Source organism: Pararge aegeria, chromosome 11, assembly GCF_905163445.1.
Source record: "Pararge aegeria chromosome 11, ilParAegt1.1, whole genome shotgun sequence".
NCBI classification, from domain to species: Eukaryota; Metazoa; Arthropoda; class Insecta; order Lepidoptera; family Nymphalidae; genus Pararge; species Pararge aegeria.
Window position 1 is genome coordinate 15,477,606 of NC_053190.1, and position 25,917 is coordinate 15,503,522.

General features: G+C 36.5%; 1 long non-coding RNA gene across 1 annotated transcript in view; it reads left to right on the top strand.

Moving 5' to 3' along the window:
• The window catches only part of LOC120627619, a 49,084-nt gene extending 26,301 nt beyond the window's left edge, over positions 1-22,783 (top strand). Inside the window, exon 3 of the long non-coding RNA XR_005658935.1 lies at positions 22,726-22,783. This is a non-coding gene — a long non-coding RNA (uncharacterized LOC120627619). The remainder of the gene's footprint in view (positions 1-22,725) is intronic.
• The last annotated feature ends 3,134 nt before the right edge of the window (positions 22,784-25,917 follow it).

The following is a 25,917-nucleotide window of genomic DNA, read 5'->3' on the forward strand; positions in this document are numbered from 1 at the left end:
CAAATCCGTTCATACGTTTTTGCTTGATTGAATAACAAACATCCACACTTTCACATTTATAATATTAAAGAAGGATACAGTATGAAATACGACGAATACAACGGCGCAGTAGCGTGCACTGAATTTCTTACCAGGGTATGCATAAGGCAGGAAAATGGCATAGAATGGAAAAAATCCTCCTCCTGCTATACGAGTTATATATAATTTTTGGGTTTTCTACAGGGGCTAGTTGCCAACCTACCTAATAACCATGTATTTTATTTTCGGTAGGTTGGCCAATAGAATTAGGTGTTCCGATACCCATGTCGCATATAAACAGAGTAGGGTTGGACTCACGGTAAAAAAATTACACGGAAATATTTAATTGAATTGGGTTAATGTATAAGGCATATTACCTAAGTGTTAGTATGCGAGTGATTCAAAAAATGTTACGTTTAACCTATAGTGCACTAAATACTAGCAGCATTAGGTCTGTTTTAATTTAACGTTTTTTCGTTCCGATACTCCAAAGTCGTTGACGCTTGCGAGGTATGGTACTCATACTAACTGTACTCGAAGTAGCCCCTATATCGTATCGATTGGTCGCAAACTCGCCAACCATCCGAATGGCACGTCAGCTATGCATCGGCCGTTACAGCCGTACAAAGCGGCTCCGGTGTATAAAAGCCTCGGAAATGGGGCAAAGGCTTTATATCTAAAGGATTTTGATGTGCTGATCATTAATTACGCATCGTCCTTTGTTTCACCTCGCAAAATTGAAAATACCTCACATTTTTTTAATGTCCCACCTATTAATTCCAAACAGTGCTTATTCTCTGTATGTAAAATGTTGCTGTGAACAATTATAAATCAACGGTTACGTGGAATACATCTGACACATCATTTTATTTCGCCGAAAATATAAAATGGTTAAAGTATTTGTTTGTTTCTTTTGATTCTATAAATTTATTATCATATCGGTCGATAGACGTCCACTGCTGGACATAGGTCTTTTGAAGGGCGTTCCAAATTCCACGGTTTTGTGACGCTTGCGTCCAGCGGCTCCCCGCAACGCGCTTAATGTATTCTGTCCACCTCGTTGAGGGTCGACCAACTCTGCGCTTACCAGTGCGGGGCCGCCATTCCAGCACCTTGGGACCCCAACGTCCATCCGTTATGTGCCCCACCCATTGCCACTTCAGCTTTGCGATTCGTTCAGCTATTGCGGTACCTCTGGTTCTTCTACGGATCTCCTCATTTCTGATTTGATCACGCAGAGATACTCCAAGCATAGCTCTCTCCATCGCCCGCTGATTGACTCTGAGCCTTCTTATGAGGCCCATAGTCAGCGACCATGTTTTAGAAGCATAGGTCATCACTGTATAACCATCAAAAACATAATTTATGTTAAAATTTAAACCCAAGTTCCACTTGAAGAAAATGGGGTGTTGTCGACAGAATAATTGAGAAATTTTGTGACTTTAATTTCAATAATCAAACCAAAATTTATCAAAAAATACTATTTCGTTTCGTACAGTTGAAAAATAGTTCACATGAACCAAATTTCATGTGTTTATGTTAAATAAATTATGAGATATTAAGAGGGAAAAAGTGTCTCTAATATGTTCGTGTAATGTTACACTAGGTTGGAACTTGGCTGACATGATTTGCGTGTATTGATTCATTCAAATCATTTATGTCACTAGATATTATAAAGCTCACATTGCAGTTCTATAATTTAAATCAATACTGTCTCAATTCGACAGCGTTTGCAAAGGCCATAAGAATAACATATCAATGCTGATAACTCCGGAATAACTTTGTTAATGAACGCGTGAAGAAGCAGATGGAGCTGTATCATTAAAGCGATCCTGGCAGCAGACAATCGTCCGCGGCGTTCCCTAGTCTTTGCATAATCGCATGTTAATACAAGGGTCGGGGGTTCACCCGAACTAAGGGACGGAATTTACATAAAAGATTACCCTTGTGGCTCTTGATCGTATACATAACCAACTAATAAATAAATTTTCAATTCGTTTCGCTATAAACCTTTCATCAAAATTGCTTTAGAAATGGTAAATAAAATCACGTTGAAAATTACATTACATATTTATCCGGAGTATCAGCTTTAAAACTAATAAATAATAGATTTGTTTTGTTTTTGTGATGCATGCACAAGGTTCAGACCGAGAGACAAAGATAAACAAACAAAAAAAACTTTTTTCTTTTTTAACTGATGGTGAAGAATTCCTTAACAATTAACGTACTTTTCATGTTAATAGTGATAAGCACTTCACGTTTAGCTATAACAACTTAGATATCAGAAATTTTGACCTACTTTAAATTAATTAATTTGATTTTATTTTTCCAAAAATTAAAGAAACAAGTTTAGAACTGAAATAATGACATTTATTGAAGTGCTTAAAAAGTAGTTAATTCAAATTCATTAATAATTTTATATCAATATATTTCATTTATCGTCGGCTATATGTTTTTGCTATTGTCTCAAAATTATCAGCTCAAGATACGTTATTATGTAATATAAATAAATAAAAATAAGACAGACAGCACCGTAACCTTGTTAGCGTTCCATTTAACAGACAGGAACCGAATTTTGCGTGAGGATCTATTATGTAAATGGGCTAACAATAAAGCGATGGATCTTCTGCGAGTGGCACATTGCGACCCAAAGAGCGAAGACCAATGTCTGCCGAACCTTGCAGTTATAAATCATGGCATGGAGGGAATTTCCTGAAGGGACAATGGGCTACCCTGAACACAAAAGTTTACGCTGCTATACCGAACAGCGTACATAGAAATACTTGAACGTAACTTAGGTATCCATCTTTCTAACGTTTTCTCTGTTTATTATTTGTATAATATAGTGCTTATTATTGTTTTGTGTTTGCATCTTTACAAAACTTGACTGTACCTCAGATCTAGCTTTTTTATTGTTGAAAAGCAGGCCGTCCGACTTTAGGCCAATTCCAAACTGACCTAGAAGGTTAGGTTCTACAGGAACTGTAGAGTCTAAGGGTCAATGGAAATAAAAACAATTCCATCGATACCATATACCAGTATATGCCTTGTATTGGTCTACCATCCGTAATAAAAGATATTTCTATCGCGCACTTGCAAGTTTTCCATGTATCGTGTTCCCTAAAAATTGACGATTTCGTTGTTCAGAGGGTGGAACCAAATTCCTTAACCAAAAAGCCGGCAACGGTGTTTCTTCTGGTCCTGCAGTTTTTATGTGATTTCGTGGTAGTTATCACTGACACAATTAGTAACTTGGTATTTTTATTTGTACCATCAATCTTCAATCGTCTCAAACAGGCTCGCAATGCCATTTTCTTTGGCAATGTGCCGGAGCCAAGTAACTTTCAATTCAAAATTAGTACTTGATTTTTAATAACACATTCAATAAAATCGCACTAGAAGCAATACATGTGATTTGTTTTCAATGTTATCTTTGTGTTATTAGAATATTCCCCTTAAACACTCAGGCTATATTTGTATATCTATATTTATCGTCATCATTGCTTTCGTCTTATCCAATAAGCGTTAAATATTCGAACAGTGCGTGTTGCCATTAGCCAGTGATGACCAATAAATAAATAAATAATAAATATACTATGACAATACACACATCGCCATCTAGCCCCAAAGTAAGCGTAGCTTGTGTTATGGGTACTAAGACGACTGATGAATATTTTTATGAATAATATACATAAATACTTAGAATACACATATTAATAATATACATAAATACTTAGAATACCCTGACACTGAAAAACATTCATGCTCATCACACAAACATTTTCCAGTTGTGGGAATCGAACCCACGGCCTTGGACTCAGAAAGCAGGGTCGCTGCAAACTGCGCCAATCGGCCGTCAAACCGAATGGTTCCGAAACAAGGTTTCTAATAATGGGCTTCATAAGTAGGCTCCGAGTCACCCAGCATTGAGAGAGCTATGGCTTTAGTATTTCTACGTTATCAAATTAGAAATAAAGAGATCTGTTAAAAAAACAAAGTTACCGACATAGATTAACGAGTCGTGAAGCTGAAGTGACAATTGGCTGCGCGCATAGCTCTGAGAACTGATGTGAACTGATGTGGTCTCAAGGTACTGGAATGGCGACCCGCACTGGTAAGAGCAGCGGTGGTTGATCAAAGAGGTTGACAGTCGACATCAGGCACAACACAGCGAGCCGCTTGACGTTCAGCAGTGGATGTCTATCGGTTGATATGATGGTGATAAAATAATTTGTCTCAAAAAACATAAGGCGTGATGTAAAATCAATTTCACACTCCAATAGTCTATATACGCAGCGCAGTTCGCACTCGATTCACCCTATTATATCAAAACCTCATCACATACAACATTTATCTTGATACAAAATTAATATTTTCGCAATATTCAATAGACCTTGACATGTCACCATTCAAGAAAATGTTGGTATGTACAGGGTGGCTAGAAATTTATAAAGAACAATATCACCATAGGAAATACTTTAAGAGTTTGAGAAGTTGCTCAAATACCGTTGGGCTGTTACCGTATAAAATTAAAACGTTGCACAAAGTCTCAAACGACTATTTGATGTTTCTAGTTTGTCTATGAGTAACCTCAAGGAGTGATTGGTAATCGTGCGTAATTGTTTTTTATTAATTTCACCTTGTTCTTTCACGTAAACAAAATTAGTGTTTTATTAAGAACTTTTCGCAAACTAACTATAGCCCTCTTGTAATAAATACTACCTGATTATTGTTTTTTTTATTAAAACTGGCCCAATAGGAGAAATTACACATTTAAATATATACATTTAGGCATACAAGTACATTGTTTAATCAATCAATCAAAAATACTTTATTGCACACAAAAAATAATATTTTTGATTGATTGTCATTCAAATCATTTAAATTTGTGTAACAAAAGCGGCCTTATCACTTATAGTGATTTCTTCCAGGCAACCATTATAAGGAATTGGCTCAAATATGAATCCTTATAGCGGTGCGCAAAACTAGAATAATTTAATATATACATATTAATAATTACAAAAACAGTACATATCTAAAATAAATAAAATAAACTATATGGTAAAATAAATAATACTATAACTATTTAGCACACCACCCTTCCGTAGTCGGGTGGAGAGTTATGTTAAAATCAATTTCACACTCGATTCTCTGTTGATTCGCTCCATTTTGCCGACGCCTCCTCGCGTCCCGCATTTTCCTGATGCGAAATTAATATTTTCGCTGTATCCGCCTTAACGGACGCGCCGCGGTGTCATGAAACTACACGCACGAACACTCGCGAACCAAATGCGACAAGTCGACCGGGAAATTGATTCAAAAATACACCCGCCCAAATTGAATAGTCGTAAGTGAGTTACGCAAAATACGCTCGACTTGGTAAGAGGGTTGTACCTTGTTTTGTTACTGCGACGTGAGTTTGACGGGCGATTTTTTCGTTTTCCTTCCTTGGAAAGATTGATTTTTCTTATTGGCCATTTTTTTTCCCAGCGCCAGCTATTTTTCCAACAGAGCTTTTTTTCCAGTGACAACATGAGGATATGTATATACGTTTTAACGACACATCAGCGTTAGGCATGTACTAGTACCGAAAATCGACTCGAAGTGGTCACGACGTCGACACCTTTAAGAACATTATGTAGAACTCTCAGGCATGCAGATTTCCTCGTGATGTTTTCCTTCACCGTTGAAGCGTAGTGATACTTTAATTACTTAAAACGCACATAACTTAGAAAAGTTAGAGGTGCGTGCTGGAATTTGAACTCGCCCCCCGAAAGAAAAATCGAGTTGAAGGTAAGAATTTTCAGAAATCTTTCCTAAGCCTACGTTGTAATTACTATCTGTGTGCAAAACTTCAGCCCGATCCGTCAAGTGGTTAGAGCTGTGCGTTGACAGATCAGTCAGTCAATCAGTCACTTTTGCCTTTAATATATGTATAGGTCCCGCAGTGGTCAAAATTCCGTACTTAATTTAAATAATAAGTTTAATCATTGCTAAGGTTCTATTGACTATACTTCTATTATCACAGATTTAGCCAAGGCACTGACAACAATTAATTTACCTAATTTTTGCAAAAAAAATAAAGAGTATATTTGCGTGCTTGATTAAAATATGCGGTAACGTGTTTAATGTTTTTTTTATTTTTATTTAATGTATTTATGCAAAATAAAAAAAAACGATTAGTATTCTGCACTCCTTCTCTATGTATTCCTTTCATATGTATTTTATGGGTATATGTATATATGCACCACCTAACTATTTTCTGTAACTGTTTTTTATCTTCGCCATTGGTTGCCTGGAAGAAATCGTTATTTAGCGATAAGGCCGCCAACCGTTGTATACGTTGTTTTGTTATACTTTTCTTTTTGTTCTATGTCCTTTTTGTGGTGTGCAATAAAAGTATATTCATACATTCTATCATTCCTTCTCTATATAAACTATAAGAGTGGGAAATTTCAGACTCCTCCGCCTGCCTTATTTTCCTCCAAAGTTTTTGCTTGACGTAATAATATTATATCGAAAGTCAGTTGGCGTAGTGGGCAGCGACCCTGTTTTCTGCGTCCAAGGGCGTGGGTTCGATTCCCACCACTGAAAATATATTTTTGTGATGAACATTCATGTTTTTCAGGTTCTGGGTGTTTATCTGTATATAACAAGTATTTATGTATATTATATTCATAAAAATATTCAGCTATCTTAGTACCCATACCACAAGCTATGCGTATTTCGGGGCTATATGGCGATGTATGTATTGTCGTAGTATATTTATTTATTATTTATAAAGTTGTTGTTCATGTTCATTTTCAAGCGGAAAAATGAATCAACCATTGGTCATCGCACTGCTTGGAACTTACCTATTTCAAATGAAAGAAAAATAAATAATAGTAAAAAACACATCAATATGACGGCCCGCTATGCCTTTTTTATTTAACATACCCAACAATTATGTAACGTTTTGACATTGCTAGCTCTAGTCCATTGCAGTTTTACGTTCCATTTAAATATTCAATGGTTGACTCAAATTGTTGACATTTTACGAAACATTTAAAATATACTTTGTAAAAATGCTTCCATAATACTTTCGCTGTAATTTTGTTGGAAAAGTCGACGTAAATTTTTCATAGAAACGATTCCAGCCACAAAGTTTCGATGACTAAACTTTTAAGAATTATATAGTAAGATTTAAAGTTGTTAGATAAATTATTTATTTATTTAAGAGCACTAACAACATGCATATTACACGTTTTTTAAACATAGCACACACACAAACACATGGACTGATATGCACGTCAATGACAAGTGCACATAGCTTCGACAAAGCGTAAAATTGATAATAATTAAAACAAATTAAATTCCCTTCTAACCTAGATAGGAAAAGAGCATCGATGTGCTCTCGTTAGTTGTATGTATCAGTCATTGGACATAATCATATAAAACTTAAAATAAAATGAAGGTTTTATTTAAAGATAATAAATAGCGTCTAGTGGGTTGATTTCCCTTTTTCGTTTGTAGGGACTTTAAATATTTCGTCGAATTATTTTTATATCGATACCGAAATCCACGTAGACCTTTTTAGTTTTCACCGTGTCACGGGTCATATTATTATATACGGTAGAATTCTCGGCGAAAGGTATGCTCGGACACAAAATTGAGTATAAAAGAATTCAAAGATAAGATAATTATTGTTATTAATTTTCGTACAGATATCGAATAGGGTTGAAATTCTTATTCTCAAGAGAAGTCTCGAATAAATAAATTATTAAAAAAAACTTTTATCTGTGAACAATACTTTCAAACGTATAAAACATTCATAAAAAATATACAGTGACAACCAATTGCTGTTCCAAGGTATACTATTATTGTTAAGTTTTATCAATTTCGAATGGCATGGGCGGTCTGGCAGTTTATTAGATGACTATTTCTAGTTTGCTCCCAATCTATTATGCAGCGTATCTTCTTTTAGCGTTACATTTTACTAAGTCTTCGGAACAAATTGGAAATTTGGACATAAAGACTGACGCACTGAGAACAGTGACAATATATCATTTTCCCTAAACAGTGTTTTGAACTCTGACCACCTTTTATTAATTTCGTTTCTAGTATTTGCACATTAATGACTTCACAATACTTTATGCCTCATCTTATGTTAGATAGTAAGAAGACCAAGTCAATTAAGCAACACAAGCGAAATTCTCTGATAGCATATAATAGCATATTTATACCATGGTTTTATTTTTACATCGCTGTTTATTACCTTATTTGTCGATGGTACGAGCAAGCTTGTTTTTTGTGCATCAGCCAGACTATTAAGCGCAGAAATTAAGCCACTCTTGGCACTATTATGCACAGATTAGCCTTGTTAACTAAAGTTTTGTGTTAGTTGAAGTTTTATTAAAACAGGACACAAAAAAAACAAGTACTCGAGAAAATATTGAAGCGGTGATAGCGTAGCAGTGTGCTATAAACAACGCGTAAACAAACTACGAAATAATGTTGAACGATCATCATCATCATCATCGAAAGCCTATTACAGTCCACTGCTGGGCCAAAAGCCTCTCCCAAAGGGGGGATTTTCCTATAATCACCGCGCTGGGCAGGCGGTTAGGTGATCGCAGTAGTTGGTAGTAGTAGCATAGAGGACGCTGCTGCCCGCTCTCCGTTATATTCCCTTAGTCGCCTCGTACGAAACCCCCGGGAAGAAGAGGGGTGGTGAAAACTGTAATCTGATCTGCCGTCACCACACGGCAATGTAGAATGATGCATAAGTATATTTCATAAGAAATCACCCTGTAAAATATTAAATCAAAAGAAGCATATTTATTATTCCATAAAAAATAATTAAAAACATTCTAAGTGTTTACTTATGACAACCCTATTGAAGATAAATGACCGACACGCGCATAGTACCTTCGCTACGCGACGCGTACCTTATAAAGTGACAGGAGTCACGTGATTTTAATTTTGCATTTGCTGTTAGGGCTGTGTCTGAGTTCTTTCAGTAAAAACTGTAGCAGTGGCTTATTAAAAAACGATTAGGTTTTTGGTTTCACACATAAGCCTCACAGACAGTACATAACGTACCTCTGATGCCTGTGAAGTATTATTTCGGTTTTCCTTACACGTAGTATTAGTTATACTACGTGTAAAGAAAACTTTTCGGAGTTATTTGCTTTTATTAATTTAAGCGATTACGAGTAAAATATCACTTGCTTTAGGCGTGAAGAAAAAGATCGTCAAGAGACCTGTGTCTTAGAGTTCTCCATAGCTTTATTAAAGGCGTGTGAAGTCTAACAATCCGCACTCGGCCAGCGTGGTGGACCCGCATCCTGTAGTGCCGGGTATGGGTTGATAATGATATTGGGGACGGTGATGATATCTATCTATCTTATATATACTCGTAAAAGAGAAAGTGTGTGGGTATGTTCCGTATGTGCTCCGAAACGGCTGGACCGATTTCAATTAAACTTTCAGGGAATCTCTGGGTTGACCTGGCGAGTAATCCTGTAAAGTTTGGTGACGGAGCACTTCTATTTTTGAACTGTCAAACTGTCAAATACAGCTTTTATTTACTATGATGATATTCTATTGTTGGGTGTACATGGGTATAGGTAATGATCTTCACCCGCTCGAGAAGAGAATATAAGAGAATGAATACGGAGAGAAATGAATGATTTAATATATTATGAGACTTAAAATAAAAATTTAATGATGTAAGTTTATTGTTTAAATAAAATAAAGAAAAATCTAGCCCGCTCGCTGGGTACGCTAGTAAAACATAGTAATCTAACTCCTTAGCAGTGAGTATTAGTAGCAACACAAATGCCATCAAGTACAAAATCTGTTACTGTGTTATAACAGATTGCATCAGATAAATCTAAAAAGCAAACATGCAACATCAAAGCAACGTAGGTACCTATATGTCCGAAGGGATACGAGGTACTAAAACGCAAACAATAGTGCTCAACCCCAATCGCGAAACATATTGACAGCGTACCCTAGCTAAGAACGCCTAAGGGGAGTTAATCAATCCGTCTTTGATAATTTACTTGCACATTATTTTGTATAAACGATTTGTTTACTTGAATAATAGTGTTTATTACCTTACCTAGATATCATCAAACAGCATCAAACAGCGTCTATCTTCTGCAGTTCAAGCGCAAATTCTTAGTTTCTTCGGTCACGTGTCCAGGCGTAACGACGTGTCCATTGAGCGTCTTGTGGTTCAAGGGAAAATAGAAGGTACCAGAGTACGCGGTAGATAACCGATGAGATGGACGGACCAACTAAAGGCCACAATCGACGCTCCTCTACATGAATACGCAAGAAAGGCTACCGTAAGAGAAGAGTGGCGAAGGATTGTCAAGCGAGCCACAACATCCAGATGACGAGCACGACCAGTCTGTCTAGACTGTAACGACTAAGAAGAAGAATAGTTACTTGTTCTTTAATTTATTTGACTTGGGTTTCATTATTTAAAAATTGTTATGTTTTAACAAAAAAATATCGTTGAAAAAAATTGTAATAATTTTTTGAAATTGCCTGATTGTTTTCTAGATCCACCATTTTCAGTGCGGCAAATAGTTTCTTGTAAATTTAATAAAATTTATTTAAACATTGTCTGTGCACCTGTACCAAGGCATGAATAGGCTCACTCCCTAAAGGAGCGGTTTCTATACGTTCGATATTGGAATTCGCCGATAAAGGATTGGTCAACCTTTTTACTAGAATTCACCATGTCCTTCGGTATGTGTACATTATATAATATTACTTTGATTCGCTGATATAGAAACCCTAGATATTCTCTATGGAGTCTTATTAAACCGCACTTCAGACTGAATTAAAAACATTTTGCAGACAATTTGGGATGCAATTCATGCACCTTGTTATTTGACCTATATTTGGGGTCGGTTTAAAAAAAGCTTTATCTGGCTTTATCTGGCTATTTAATTTAACTTAAGAGCGAAGCAGAAGCGTTGATATCGCAGTGGGTAGGTGCTCAACTTCACTTTCGGTTTGCCGAGTATGAATCCCACCTCTTAACTTTTCGAAGTTGCGTTTTAAAGTAATCAAAAATATCACTTGCGTCGACGGTGAAGGAAAACATCGTGAGGACACCTGAATGCCTGAGAATTGTCCATAATGTATTCAAAGGTATGTGGACACCCGTGCCCTGTAGTGGGCCGATAAATGGGTCGATATAATGAATAGTGTTAAAAGATTTGAAGAGCCCATGCAAGCATAGCTACCACATAACTTTTATAAGTATTTAGTTTTAAGCAATTAAATATCACTTGCTTTTTCACTTCATCACTTTTCACTTTATCAGTCATCTTAGCAGCCATAACACAAGCTACGCTTACTTTGGGGCTAGGTGGCGATGTGTGTATTGTCTTAGTATATTTATTTATTTTAGCTGAAAATTCTCCGTAATGTTCTCAAAGGTCCACCAGTCCACCAAAGGAGTCCTCCAGTTCTCATTGGGCCAGCGTGGTAGACCTACGGCATTAAACTCTTCTCATTGTGGGAGGAGACCCGTGTGTAGTGGGCCACTAATGGGCTTATATGATGATGATGATTAAAAGGAATAAAAGGATTTCAAGTGGTTTATGAGGTTGTTTTTTTAAATATATTTTGATATTGTAACCTCAACGGTGGCAACTGTCCACAATCAATGCTATCCTGGAGGCTTAACCTTGACCATGCGCAACTTTTGTGAGAAGTCACTGTTTTTATTATTATTGATTTGTAGGTCAAGTAAATTACACTAATAAAGGTAAGTCTTTTACACTAATAAAAAAAGGAATACAAAAAAAAAAGAAAACATACCAATCAATCAATAATTGACTTCTCGTCGGTCTAATTAATAATAATAAATGATATAATAAATAAATCATTTATAAGAAACAAATTACTATACATCGTTGGTTACTATAGTATATCATTGTATGAAGCGTTTGTATTTCCAGATATATTAAAGGGATATAAATAAGTAGGTAGCATGAATCGGGATTATCTGACCCTAAAGAGTCCAACCGGCGAAACGGATAATATTTTTTTTTATTAAACTTATAAAATATGTATTTTATTTATTAAGTTATATATATTATATAACTTAATAAATAAAATAATAAAATATGACTATCCCTAGATGTATTTTGATTGGGTAAACGAATAAAGTCGTCTTGCTTCTTGGATTAATGGTATTCGCTCTACAAGGATATTCGGTTTTTCGTCTTAATCAAACTGCCTCGATGATCTAGTGGTGAGCATGTTCGTCTGCTGATCACGACGCCCTGGTTTCGATCCCCGGGTCGGGCCAACGAATAGTTTCGGGTCTATCAAGAAATTCTTAGTACCAGCCCAGAGATTGCTAATTAGGGGCTGTTCACACCCGTGCCTCGGAGATCACGTTAAGCTGATGGTTCGGTGCCTTATCTCCTTTTGTTATATTTGTATTCCACTACAGGTTAGCCCTTGAATCTCACGAGTCGGTAAGTGATAATGCAGTCTAAGATGGTAGCGGGCTAACCTGTTATGGTTGGACCCCCTAATAGGTTTCTACACGACATCGCACCGAAACACTAAATCGCTTAGCTGCACGTCTTTGTCGGTAACGGCCATAGCCTCCGACCAGACCAGACAAGAGACAATCAATTCTTTTCGGTCGTATCGAAACTGCCCTCCCATCGTAGTATGAGAGTAAGAGAAGAGAGAGTGCAGTTGTGTTAGCAATCCACTTATGCCATATAAAATCTACAGCGTTGTTGGAAAACACTCTCAGTCGTTTAGCCACCGTGGCCGAAATTGGTCCGGGATTATTTTCTTTTTAAATATAATAAGTGGAAAACAATCTATCTTTATATATATATATATATATATATAAGAGAAAGTGTGTGGTAGTTCCTTATAGGCTCCGAAACGGCTGGACCGATTTCAATGAAAATTTCAGGGAATCTCCGGATTGACTTGGCAAGTAATTTTGTACAGTTTGGTGACGATCGGAGCAGTCCTATTTTTGAACTGTGAAACTGTCAAATACAGCTTTTATTTACTAAGATGATATTCTATTGTTGGGTGTACATGGGTGTAGATAATTATCTTCCCCCGCTCGAGAAGAGAATAGAAGAGAATGAATACGGAGAAATAAATGATTTAATATATTATGAGACTAAAAAAAAATGATGTAAGTTTATTGTTTAAATAAAATAAAGCAGAATCTAGCCCGGCGAAGCGGGCTGGGTACGCTAGTCACCTATAAAAAAAGGCCAACACTCTGTAGGGCATGCAAAGAGCAGTGAAGTAGTAGTAAGGCTTTTTGTGTCGGAGCCTTTTTTTTTATTCCACTACAGCCCTTGACTGCAACCTCACCTGGTAAGTAAGTGATTATTCAGTCTAAGATGGTGCTGTTAGGGAGTATGGTAGTCATACCCCTAATCAATTTAAATTTAACACTAAATCGCTTAGCGGCACGTCTTTGCCGGTAGGGTGGTATATAGCCAAGGCCAAATCCTCCCACCTGACGATACCTGACGATAGTCCTTGTCCGGGGAAGTACTACCACTATTTTTATTTCTGCCGGTAAGCAGCATTGATGCAATGCTGCTTACCGGCAGAAATATTAATAAGCTTAATGTGTAAGCAGCATTGATGCAATGCTGCTTACACATTAAGCTTCACATCTACGCCTCAGGGCAACACTTTGCACGATGTGTTCCTTGCATGCCCTGTGCAGTGTTTATCTGTTTATACGCGTTGCTTTTCGACTTAACATCAAGTGAACCAGTACTTGATCCAACAATGATTACTATAAAATAAAAAGGTTATTAAATAAATTCTAGTAAAGTAGAGTTACAGTAATATCTTCGTAAACATAGTAGGTGTCTGTCTTTTTTACAAAGACATTCATTTATCCGTATGATATTCATGTGTTTTATATATGTTTCTATTTCGAAAAGCTATATTATAAACATCTAGCAGCTCTTAAGCTTCTTAAAGCATGGGTTCATATTTATCGACGCGGGGAAAAATGCGACTATTTTGATTTGAAAGGTGGGTCGGTACAGGCAAGATTTGCCGGGGAAAAATCTCTTTTTTTTTGTCATCGTAATCCTAAAATCCCTTGATGGAATATTTTTTGATGTTTGTATTATACAGGACAAGGTTTTTCGTCATAGGTACATTGCGTGTAATAAAAATAAACTTATAACAAATTTCTGTATAGTCTTCATTGATTAAATAAAATAAATAAATAGTAAATAAATATACTACAACGATAGACACATCGCTATCTAGCCCCAAAGTAAGCGTAGCTTGTGCTAACCACCTTGAAATTTTGTATGCATGTCAACTTTGTTATGAAAAAGGACATGTACTTTCTATACCGATCTCTCAAATAGTTCTCGGTAGGCTTCAAAATAGTTAACGAGAGAAAATTAAGGCCCAATTCTGAAGTCCACGCAGACGAGGCAGGCAGAAGCTAGTAGATCTATATTTGTAAAAATATAACTTTATGTCTAGTTTGCCAGTTATTATGTGTTTAATAGTTATTGTGTTAAACCTTCTTAAGTTATTATAAAAGCGGAGGCCTATACCCAGAAGACATTACTCAATAAATCAATTGCCTACAACAGTCAACAGGACTAAATTCTCTCCTGTTGGAAATGGCATTTAGTGAAGCTTTAAGCACCACGCTAATGAGCCGTGTTGGTGATCTTAAATCGTAAGTAAATATATTGGATAGAAGCAGGAGTTACTTTGCGGAATTCCATGATATGTTATGAAAATAAAGCTTAATTTGCTATACTCAGCGAAAAGTAGGAGAATCTGAAAGCTGCTATTTATTACTTGAAGAAGTTTCTTATCCTTAAACTCCAAACGAAACAGACATATGAACATAACAATGAACTTAACAATTATTAATTGTAAAGGCAACATCTCTTGAGGATGCTCCGGTTTTGGAGCGAAACGTGTTCACTGTCGAGGATCTGTTTGGTGTGGATTATAAGGATTGAAGAAGTTATAAACAGCACCATATAGATTATCCTGCTTTTCGCGCGAAGCAAATTAAGCTTAACTTTTTATAATATAGTAAGTAAATAGTAGCAGAAGCACAGAGGACTGCAGCCCGTTCTCCGTTATATCCCTTAGTCGTCTCGTACGACAACCGTGGGAAGAGGAAATGTGGTATCAGCTGAATTCTGCTGCCATCACACGACACATTAATAGTTTAAGGTAATGATGTGAATGTACGTTATGTTTTCAAAGCAGAAATTAAGTACAAAAAGTCACATGTGATACCTAAATAAATTCTTAGCTAACCTAACATTTCACAATAAAGTTTTACGCTTCGATATTTACATTGAGAGCAAAGTCCAAACCGAGTTTTCGTACAAGCTTGCGAAAAGGTTTAGGTCACATTTTACGATTATGTTTATTTTTGTCGATTTAACTTTTCCCGTCCCTCGCACGTGCTAAGGTGCTAAGAAAAGGAAAACTGGGGAAACTCGCTAAACTTTTCGAATTTCCCCCGAAAAGTTTGCCCCCTAAAATATCCACTCGTGCTTTCACACGCCCTAAAAATTCATAATGAAATCCGCCTTTTAATAAATTGTACATTGATGGCAAAGTAGCCATTACGTCTGTACCGTGCGTCGCCAATCGAACCTAGAGATTTAGGTTTTGCACGATAAAACAGGTCTTTGGTTGAGAATTGAGTATACTCGTAGATAATACTTTCAGTTTCTCTATCAGTACAACTTATCCCGTGACTTTACTCCCACTTGTAGTCTGAGATAGTAGGGGGCTAGCTTGCTAGGAGTACGTAATATGCAGTGGCGTGCATAGAGGGTATGCCCAGGGTATGCAGATGATATAAAATGAAGAAAATCTCCAGTAAGAGTTACAAATACTTAAGGGTAGGCTTTTAATAACTCCTACAACGCTAATCCTTAAGTTTTTTATAACTCGGACTGGAGATTTTCTTCGATTTATATCATCTAAATACCGTGTGCATACCCTCTATGCACGCCACTGGTAATATGTATGAGACATCTCAGAAACGTTTCTATGCAGCATCGTACTGGAACGCTAAATAGCTTGGCTGGATTTTGTCAGTATGATGGTAAGCACCCACGGGACTTGACTGAATATAAATTTATTTGAAAGTTATTAATGCTTGTGATAGTCATTTTTCGCAGAATTTATATTATTTTATTACTATTTGAGTAAATATTATAAAAATACCTTCACTTAGCAACTTCGGCTTTTATAATAGTAGGTAAATAGTACGGAAAATTACATTAAACGTTGGTTGGGAACAAGGGATACCAATTACCAAGAGCAACCACGTACTGATCCAGCAATTGAAAACTGATGCAATCGGCATAGGCTGCATTCACCAATATTCAAATGCTTCTATCGTAAGACACTACAACAGCGACCTTACAAATTCTAACCCTCACGCGAATTAAATTTGTTAATCGCAAAATGTTTTCCCGAGCGGTCTGATATACCCCTTGGCGTTATTCGGTGTGATTTGCTATTCGAATCACGGGCCCCTTCGGCGGGCAGTGAGCGGCAAATCACGCGCCACTGTGCCCGCTCGCTAAATGAATATTGACATCTAACTAGCAGTGAACGGGTTGAATTGGTAATCGCGTGAACTATCATTTGGAAATCGAATAAACTATTTCAAAATTGGCATGCCCTCCTCAGGGACCTAGCGCACTAGCAGCCTACTACGACAACTAGTGGTCATAGTATCCAGGTAAAGCATAACTACTGGTCATTACGGCCACTACGGCCGTCCGGCAGGGACGGAAAATAGGTCTTAATAAAACAGATCTTCAACATATTCTGTCATTTGGCGTGCAATTATTTAAATCACACAGGATTATTATAATAAATTAACAAATATTTAAAATTTAATGAACAGAGTTTCATTGTAAATAACAACTGAAACCCTTTCCGCTGTTATTAAAATATGTGTCGAGAATAAAATTTGTCAAACCTATGTCTCAAGCATAATGTCATCATGTAAAAGAGTATCTAATATTTATTTTAAATAGGTAGTGACTTATTTACAAATTTTATCTAATAATAATTTGAATTAATAGTTCTTAAATGCGGCTAAAGTAATTTCATGACTATTTAGACGTCCTTATTTAATAATATAAATGCGAAAGTTTGTTTGTTTGCGTTCCTTTACGTCCTAGCCATGCAACTAAATAACTTGATTTTGGCATAGAGCTAGTTGAAAGGACGATCCCAAAAAAACATACGGTTCCCACGGGATTCGTAATAACCGAAATAAACGCGGGCGAAGTACGCGGGTAACATCATATTATATAAATTATCCTGTTGAAGAAACCTTTTTGAGAATCTACTAAAGAACCACAATTTCATATGATATCTCGGTTAATTTGTTCGAAATTTTGACTCTCCATTTTAAGAACATAAGATCATCAAAGTTGCACATTATATACTCGTATATTCCCCTATGGTATGTATCTCTAAAACCTAATTATTTTATTTCAATCTTATAAACGTAATGGTTCATTTTCCAGATAAATATGAATTGTTTATTGTTGTTTAGAGATTTGCCGACCTTTCTGGCGCCTCTCTCCTCTGGACCTCTTATAAGAGGAGAGAGCCGTGTTCAATTCTCAGAGGGGACAATTCAGAAATTTATAATTTTTGAATTATTTTCTGGTATGCTCTGGTGGGAAGCTTCCGCCGTGGCTAGTTACAACCTTGCCAACAAAGCCGTATTAGCATTCCGGTACCACCATGAAAGCTATATTATGACTAACAAACCATAAAGGTTGACCCGCTTGCATCTTAAGACTTCACACCACCACTACAACGTCACCAGGGGAGATTACATATTGCTTCAATTTTTTTTATAACCATGCCATTTATTGTTAATTATGCGTGATAGTCAGCTATGACGTTTTCTAGGTGTGTGCTTGCCAAGAATAATAATTACTTTCTCTTGCCTTAAAGGAGTTATACATGCCAAGATGCACAGTTGGTCGTTCATCTTTTAATAAAATTTACTTTAACTTCTAGGTACCCTACCCTACATACCCATACCCTCCCAGTTAACCCCCCTGCCCATATATAATCAATCACGTCAATTATGGTCGTTTTATTCACCAGAAAAAGATATTCGAACAGGTACTTAAATTGATTTCCTTTTTTAATTTCTAAATGTAAAAAATTAATATTAGTATTCTTTATCATTGGAGTAGTATACTTGAATTATTTTGAATAGTTCATAGAGTTACAGTAGATTGTATTTCTATTCAAAACGACTATAACGTTAGACGTGTATGCAAATGTACGTACGTAAGACAAGTTAAGAGTGCAAATGGTTCCGTATTACAGTTCAAGGCACGAGTACTTCTTCTTCTCCGGCCTTTTTCAACGATATTGGTGAACGCCTTCTTCAAAATCTTGCACTTCTCGCGCAGTGAGCTAAGTGGATTAAATTCCAACAAGCTACCTTCTTAACGTTGCCCTTCTATCGCATTTGTAGCCGTCTTTGGTTCTCTTTTCCCATACCGATCTCCTGCCTCAGATTGGCATATAATTACCCTTGACCTATGGTGGTGTTCTTAAAGGTTATATTAATTTTGTTTCCGTCCAAGTTAGTAATTTTTTTGGTTTTATCTAAATTTATTTCCAAAATAACTTGTGAGGAAACGTCGTTTAGTTCCTAAATCATAATTTGAAATTTCTTTATGGTTGTTTGTAAGAAAAAATATGCCGTCCGCGAACTTCAGGTTATTCAATCTTGCTCCCGCTATATCAAGACCACGCTGTTCCCATGAACGTTTTATAAATATGTCTTCTATAACGAGAGCACATAGCTGAGGGTAGATTAAGTCCCCTTGCCTAACACCTGGTTTATAGAAATTCCATCAGTAGTTTCCGTTAGTACTACTTTCATTGCTGCATTGTCGTAGATGTTTTTGATTACATTTGTGTATCAATTGGGGCAACGACTGAATAACCGCCCAAGATTCCACACTGTAAAAAGCTTTCTTATAGTCATTGAATGCAATGGAACCCGTAAGGGTATCTGATATTCTGACGTCTTTTCGATTATTGTTCTCACTGTGAGAATATGATACACATTGCGAAATCCGCTCCTGAACCCAGCTTACTCAGCCGGTTGGTAGAAATTGAATTTGCCAATAATGGTTATGATTTTGGTAAGCGTGTTTAACCACGGATCACGGAGTCCTGGGTTCTTATACCGTGCCGACAATTATTTAGTTTTTCCCACAACTGGAATTTTCAGTACTTGAGCCCGGAGTTAAAAACTTTGCCGTGCTAACCCCCGTGCCTCGGATAACTTGTTAAGCCTTCATTCTCGGTTATTAACACTAACTATTGTCAATAGTGACTAAAGTCCACCAAACCACATTGGATCAGCACTGTGGGTCCTGACTATACATACAACCATCTCGCCAATGAGAGACGTCATGTACCCAGCAGTGGAACTTTAATAGGCTGCGGAAGAATAAAATGCCTGTTACTTACCAGACGCACGGACTAGAAGGTTAGTTAGCTTACTAAAAGAGTAAGTAAGTTAACTATGTTTTACTACGAAACCCTAATAAAAAGGCAATTTTCCATTTCCCGGTTCATAACTCTTCTTGAATCTAGCCGTCTTTCCAAATTTCAAATTAAAATAAATACAATGACAAGACTGAGACTCAGTGGTGCGCTACCATTAGTCATCGAAATAAATAATCTGAAGCACCCCTTTTTAATTATGCAAAATCTGTCCCATTCATTAACGCCTCCTCCCTCCCTAGTCTCCCTCCTAAATATAAATGAAAGAGATAAATACTGTTTACCTGAGAATTATGAAACACCAAAGACAGATGACGCCATCTTTTTCAATTATGCTCGAGGCGATTGCGTTATTTTTTCATTTCAGTAAGGCTTCTTTACACTTTCAAGTCAACTGTCAATTAATAAAACTAGGTTTGATCGCTTTTATGCATCATAGGTACGTCTGGTCTTTTGCGCCATTGGTTACATATATAATGGATCTTTATGCAGCAAATAACTTCTTCTATTTAACTTGCTCTCGTTTATTTATATTTCCTTAATTCTTCAGATTGATTCATTTGATTTACTTTATTTTAATTCAACAATCCTATACATACCTTTTTTAAAACTTACGATACGTATCAAAAAATATTTTTTTCTTTTATTGTCTTTATATTTTCATAATATTATTATGAACAATTTTGCCATGATATCATTAGTACCTACGCCATCGCATCGTATTTATTCGACACGACGTTTGGACGTAAGACATGATGTCTAAACTAGCCATTAGAAAACGAACAAGATTTTCGTGACGTATAAATTTTTATCGTCGCAATATTTTCGGTTATGAAAAAAAGATGGCAGACATTTTACCGTTTTCGAATTCCTTATTAGAATTTTTATTGCTGGAGCTCAATGGCCTAATCAAATTTATCAAAGCTCTAATCAGATTATTTTTATGACATTTTATTAGCTAATTTTACTCTTCCGAATTATTCAAAAGTATAAAGTAAAGTGAGAAAATGTATTTTCCTTAAATTCAACACCGATTGACGGAAAGATAATAATAAACGTGTCTTTTTTGTCTTGGAAATATTATGTCGAGTTTAACACACTGCCTTGAACTTTACATCAAAAACTAAAAGCGACGTGTGAGAGTGCACCATTTTGGTTATTTTCATCCCCAACGCAACGCAGGAGGCAATTAAAACTATATATAGTCTATATCTTAAAACTATAGTCTGTGTATCTGTGTAGCTACGTTGCTCCTAGACAAATAAATCGATTCTGATACAGTTTTTTCTGTTTGAAGATGTAATTTATAATGATTTCTTAAGGCGTTAGAAAATAGTTTTCCACTTGCCTTTTTACCAACCTAGTTCCAAGTCATGGCGCTGCGCGTCGTGATCTCCTTCAGAAACTCACAGCAGATATTTATATTGTTTGCTCATTGCAATGACTAAATTTTTCGAAAAATCAACGATCAACCTTTATTTCCACTATAAGATAAGGTCTATTAAGGCCTTATTATTGCATCGTTACCAAAGTCACATAGTTAAATAGTTCATCTCAGCTAAATAAAATGCCAGCTAGTGCTTGGAGTATTAATTACGCATTGCAAAAATTTTATATCATTACATTAAAAACTATTGAAGACTACCTGTAGGTACTGTGTATTTCGTCTTCTGCTTAACCAAGCATAAAACATTGCCTACGTCGCTGCAATACAAAAAAAATACAATTTTTTCATAGTTAGTAAAGAAATGTCATATTTACCGAGGTAAATTGGAAATTACTTGTGTTTCACCCAGTTTGTATGAAAATTTTTAACCCTAAAGGTTGGGTAAAAAGGGCACCCTTTTTGTAATCGGGTAAAATCTACATATCAATCAGCCGTAGACAAAAAACAATCTACGCAAAATGCACATCACGGCGCGCACTTAATCGTAAATGTAAAGTGGAAATTCCCTTACAAAATACGTACAAAATAAAAACGGAATTACCCCTGGAACCCTAAAATCTTTGCTGTCCTCCCGAGATCTGTCATTTAAAGTCGACGTGACAGGGGAAATAGAAAGGAAGCGTAAATCATTGCACACGAATTCTTTTACCTTTTGAAGAGTGCAAAAGCTGTGCGGGGGATTTAAAATAGGAAATAAATCGATTACAGACGCTTATGCAATCTTAGTTGGTCTGTGATGAGACTTTTACGTAGCATTTTGGTAGTATTGTAAAATTAGAAAATCAGTTAAATACTAGTCAAACTATTTATGTTGACTAGCAATCACACCAGTACAGCAATACGTAGTACGCAGCACAGCAATAAGCAGAAGTAAAAAAAAATATCATCCGATTTTACAAAACTATCGCCTATAAACAAACCAACACTTCACAGGGCATGCAAGGTGCAGATCCTGCAAAATGCTGCCCGGTGTCCATCAATTTGAGGCGTAAGGCATCATGTGCCTATGACCGAATCGATGGAATTGATGCAGATCCTATCGAAGCGACTACGCTACCTTAGAATCTGCACTAGGCAAAACTTAAAGATATAAATAGTTATATGATTCGATCACTTTGAAAAAACTAAATTGTTCTTAAAGTATAGTATCGGTGTCTAGCTCATTCTCGACTTCATAGCAGATGGGAGCTGGTTCCACAATATGCATGTGCTAGAAAAATAAATGTGATAAATATTAAGACTGAGAATGATATTACAAAAATTTTGTTTTTTTTTTTTCTCTTTCTTGCTTTTTATGACTGATTGAATAGAATAGAATAGATCTGTATTTACATAATACACATGTTTATATAGATGCCATTTAAATATCAATTACGAAGCCACAGTGTACTGCCTTTAGCTGGCGTGCAAAGATTACAATCAATTGATTGCGATTGACACATAAGATAAATTGAAAATAATGTACTTTTAATACAATACAATAAAGTGTTAATAATAATGAGAGTAAAAATGATTAAAAAACATATTAGAAAATTTAAAATCTTGTTGAAAATTCATGTTAAATAACCAGATAAAATACAAAAGCAGAAATGTTTTTGAAAGTGCAGATAATATCCTTTTTTTATAATAATATAAATGATAACTGATTGGTGATTTAGTTTTTACCATTGTTCCAGATTTTTCGCAGTACATGGGAGACATGGAGATGCAGGAGTATAAGGTTTTAACAGGCGTAACTGACAGGTAAGTACGAACTATAATGTACAGCTTCATAATAATTAAGGTAGGCATACCGAGAAGTTCGTATGCGAGCGTATCCCGTACAAAGCTTGACGCCCGACTGGCGCAGTGGGCAGCGACCCTGCTTTCTGAGTCCTAAGCCGTGGGATCGATTTATTTATTTTTTTATTATTTATGTACCATAAATTCTGATTGTGAACATAAGATACATGAAGTGTACAAAGGAAAGCTTATCTCTATAACAGATCTTTTCCAGCTACCCTAGGGAATCACGTACAAAGTCGCGGGCTACAGCTGATCGCCTATAAACAGAGCAACACTTCGCAGGGTATGCTAGGAACATACGTATTACTTATACAGATAAACACCCAGACACTGAAAAACAATCATGTTCATCACACAAAAAATTTCCAATTGTGGGAATCGAGGGGGCCATTAAAAATCAGCGTTGGCCAGAAATATCAGTATTCGCATGGCTGATCAGCCTGAGCGAAACTGAGCTCCAACACAAGCGGAGTGGTCCACCAATTTCTATATTCTCTCATTTTGACTTATCCCAAAAAAAAAAAAAAGGTTTGTTCCTATCAAGACACAATAAGTTGGTATTTTCTAAAATCACCCTCTATACCTAAGTATCATATTTTAATCAGCTTGAAAGCGTCTTCGTGATATAAAGCGATTCATGTCGGGTGTGTGACGTACATACATTAAGTTCTTAGGTACACCCATTTCACTTAGAAATATTACACACGTGTTATAGCCTTGCAAAGACAGTATACCTACAAGTAATTTAATAGGTACCTCTTTGGGAATAGTTTAAGTAGCTATTCGTGGCAGAGCTAATTGTAGTATCTACTAATGGCATGATGCTTTCTTGATAATTTCTTTTTTTTTCGCTACAGTCGCTATAAGACTGATGTGAAAGGCATATACTAATTTTCGGCAGCGACTGTAGTAGAGCCGTAAATTAATAAATTATTGCTCGAGAGTCGCAGGTTCAATTCCTGTCGGTTCCGAAAAAATTTATATGCATTTTAAATTTATAAAATTGTTTCAATGCTTTGTTCCTGTCTGAATGGCGATGTCTGTCTGTGGCTGTCTTATGGCAGGTGTAATTAAGGGCACCCTTCACCTCAGATGCCTACGACCTAGGGTAGCAAGTTGGAGAACCTGTTCCATGTATGCCCTGCGAAGTGTTTGTTGCTTTGTTTATATAGGCGACCAACTGTTGCTCGCCGCTTCGTACGCAGTTTTGTGGTTTTTCATGAATCCTGCATTTTCTGGTTAACTACAGTATAATCTATATTTATTCCAAAATTCAGTCAAATTCGTTCAATTTTTGAAGAACGAATTCGTCTGAATTTTTGCATGGATATTGACATTTTGACGACCACAGTGGCGCAACGGTGAGCGCTATGAATTTAAGTAGGAGGTCCCCGGTTCCATTCCCGGCAGGTGCGATTTGGGAATTTATAATTTCAGAATTTTCTCTGGCCTGGTCTCGTGGGAGGCTTTGGCCGTGGCTAGTTACCTACCGACAAAGACGAGCCGCTAAGCGATTTAGTGTTCCGGTGCGATGTCGCGCATAAGCCGATTAGGGGTATGACTAAAATACTCCCTAACAAGTTAGCCCGCTACCATCTTAGACTGCATCATCACTTACCACCAGGTGAGATTGTAGACAAGGCTTAACGGCTTAAGAAAGGGCTTGGGAATAATGGGCTAGTCCTACCCACTGGGCTATTTTTATTATATAAGTTGATGAAATGAAACGTACTCGTATTACGTGGGGTGCAATATCATACACAAAGCGAGGTCTATAGAGGTCTCATTCGGACGCTACGGTCGCATAGACGTCGCCATCCATCTTGTTTTTATTTTCTCCCCCTTCATCCAATTCCTGTATTCGTTAAAGTGCAATATCATCAAATCACTGTAAAAGAAGTCCCGTGATTTAGATGGGGTGGGGATAAAATATTACAACGGGAAAGTTTAGCTCGTACGGGGACGAGTTGGCTTAGGGCGGTAAAGTAGTACAAGCTGCACTTTTCTTTTTCGTGAGGAACTCCTTATCGAAAACACCGCACCACGAGATGGCACGGAGGTTATATTGGAGTCGTACCGGCTAAAACCCCACGGTTTCCAACCATTCGCCTGGTGGCTGGGCCACAGGATTGACTTCGCACACATCAGCGATAACGCTACGCTACTTTAACTAAATGTAAAACAAATTTTATTTTGCGGCAATAGAACGAAGACGTATGAGTTTTGGTTGAAAGCTTGTTTGTGTTAATTAAAAACTACAACTACAAACAACTATTAAAAACATGGTGGAGGGATCCTAAAAATAAATAAACATGAAGGCAACCCTGATAACGATCAGAATATGTAATTTATGTAATTTTAAAACACTTTATAACTATCAGAATATAAGAAGTACAATATTTAGTTCCAGTCTAATTAAAGGCGACTTTGAGGTTTAGCACTTACTGAATTCACGCAAGTGTTGAGTTTGTACCCTCCCAAATAGGGAATACATTTGTTAGGGAAAAGAAAATTTTCTTTAAAGTTTTCGTGATGTAAAAGTCACGTTACCAAACGAGTCGCAAGGAGCCGCTGAACCCAAGCTGCATAAGACAGCGGTATTTTGAACTCCCTACGTTAGACTTGGGTGTCTATTGGTTGACATGGTAATGATGAAGATGTAAATATTTCAACAACAGGACGGGCTGAATCTTTACTGTTTCGACATACACGCACGATGTAATAACAATGTAATTAAAGGTACATGAGGCTACGCCTCAAATTGATGAACACAGGTCGGCATGAAGTATTACTCTGTTTATAGGTGATGGCATTTCATTTACTTGGTAGGTGAAAAACCAAAATGTGAAAATCCGCTTGGTCTGAAAATTATAAACAAAAACAAAAAAAAAATTACACTGCCTCTTAGTGTAATCTCTCCACACTAAAATGGCTCCATACCATTCGTAAAAACCTATACTCAGTATTATAAGTATTCTACTTGGTCCGTCAATTATAATTATAAAAAAAATAAACTGAGAGGTTAAATTACAATGCTCAGTATAACAATATTATAGCTTGCAGTGTAGCATACGCCTCGCACC